Source organism: Ursus maritimus, unplaced genomic scaffold (genome assembly GCF_017311325.1).
Source record: "Ursus maritimus isolate PB19 unplaced genomic scaffold, ASM1731132v1 scaffold_3, whole genome shotgun sequence".
Classification (NCBI taxonomy): Eukaryota; Metazoa; Chordata; class Mammalia; order Carnivora; family Ursidae; genus Ursus; species Ursus maritimus.
In genome coordinates this window covers 57,629,238-57,631,390 of record NW_024425563.1, presented here as the reverse complement: position 1 = coordinate 57,631,390, position 2,153 = coordinate 57,629,238, and positions in this window count along the sequence as shown.

Genomic DNA, 2,153 nt, shown 5'->3' with positions numbered 1-2,153 from the left:
GTAACATTATGAGACTGATAAGATATGTTTCATTTTTTTAACTCCTTATCAGATCCTTTCTAATTTTTCTTTTTCTATTAAATCTGGCCCACACAAGAGTAGCTTAGGAGTTAGGAAATCCCTTAAGGGAAAATTGTACAGAGAATGTTGGTCTCATTTCTCTGTGATTCGCCTTTATTCACTGGAATCTTGGAATCTCAAATTTTGCCTATCTTGGTGGTCTTGAATTTCAATTGTTTAATCTCTTGAACACAGTTTGCTTGCTGAAACTTTTAACCTCATTTTTTTTTTTTGCTAGACTCTATGCTCAGTGCTTTGAATTACCAAATGTCCCAAGGAAAAAATAGCAGTGGCAAATGTATGACTTGTTTTAATGCATTTCTCTTCTTTCCAGGGTCTTCTTGGCTATTCTCCAATCCCTCCAATTGGCTGTTTTTGTTTTTGTGTTTTACATTTTATGAATTTTTTTTCCTGTAGTTAGCCTAAGCATCAGTATTACTCTTATACGACCTACTTTGTTATAGTTAGAAGCAGATGTCTGTCAAACTTTTTTTTTATTGTTATATTTTAAAAGTTAGATTACAGGTATACAAGTCAGATTATCATGCTTTGAAGACCAGCTTTGCTACTTCTCTGACACCTGACTCTTGGCCTCAGTTTCTTCATATGTAAAATGGATATAACAGAGTTTCTACTTTATAGAGCTGTTATGTGAAGTATAAGAGTGTTGTATGCAGTATGCTGAGCACAGAGTCTGACTCTTATGAAGCACAAATACACGTTACAAATATGACTATTAGTCTGCTTCTGGTCCAAAGGTACTTACTTCCCACTCAGCAGAGAGTAGAGATGTTGCCTTACTTTTAAATAAACTTTTGACAAGACTTTTGCAATTAAAACATTTTTTGTAATAATTAAAAAAATATTTAATAATCTGTACAAGAATGGATTCAGTGATTGTTGCCAAGTTTACTAAAGTGAATTTTTAAATTATTCCGTTTAAAATCTATCTTTTTTTCCTCTCTGCTATCCTCTGGCACCTCAACAGTTCTGCAAAATTTCTCTAATAATACCTCTGGTAATATTATACCATATATGTTCCTTTGACCCTGCTTGGTGTACAGTTTTGTACTGTTATCTGTTGAACTTGTGCTTGTATTTTCTGACAAAATTTTATATACCTAATTGACACCATGACTTTTGTTGTTATTGTTGATAATATTCCTGTGATCAGAGCGCTGAGTGCCTCATTGCATTCAATAATTATTTGTTGAATTTAATTGGGGCATGAGTGGGCAAAAAGAAAGTAGAAAAACTGAGAACCCCACACCAGTTTAAAAAGGTGAGAAGATATATAGGCATTCATGGTTCTCAAAATTCTGATTTCAAGAAAATGTTTTCTTTCTCTTCTCTTTGATCACCAGAAAATGTCAAATGTTAAGTCTAGTAAAATAGATAATTTATTGTGTATATTCCAAAAGATAGAACATACTTCCAGATTACATATTTATTAATTTCAGAGAGCAATTATGACTTATAATAGGAAACATTAGCCTGTGCTAACATGTGACAGCCTTTGCACTATAAAAATTGCATTAACGTCTTTTGTTACTTGAAAACAATTGATGTTATAGTTTGGTTTTATGATTCAAGTTTCCAGGCCCCTTGGTAAGAGAGATATCTTAGAGAAGGCATAAACGAGGAAAGCCTCTCTTTAAGAGCCTCTTGCCTGCTCTGGTCAATTCGCCCATTTTTAAGACAAAGCCTGGCTTGTTGAAGCAGGAGACGTACCTGTAACAGAACTTTGTCTCCTCTGTTTCAGTCTTTGTCTCTCCTAGTTTTCACAAACTCCATATAACCACTGGAGCATCTTTTCTTTCCTTATACTTTCTACACCTGACTTTTATTTAGACTTTCCTTGCTTTCAGATTCTTTCCACAGAGGGCTCAAGGTTGACTTTTCTGCTTAGGCTTCTTCTATAATTCTGGTAACTGACAATATGAATCTTTCATCAATATGGTGTAATACTTACTTAGAATTCTCTGGAGAAGCTCTTTCTCTCTAGCTCCTAAGGGACATCTTGGTTACAACATAGCCTAAAAACCATTTTCATCAGAAGAGATGAACCCAAGTCTATTCAAGAGAAAAATACA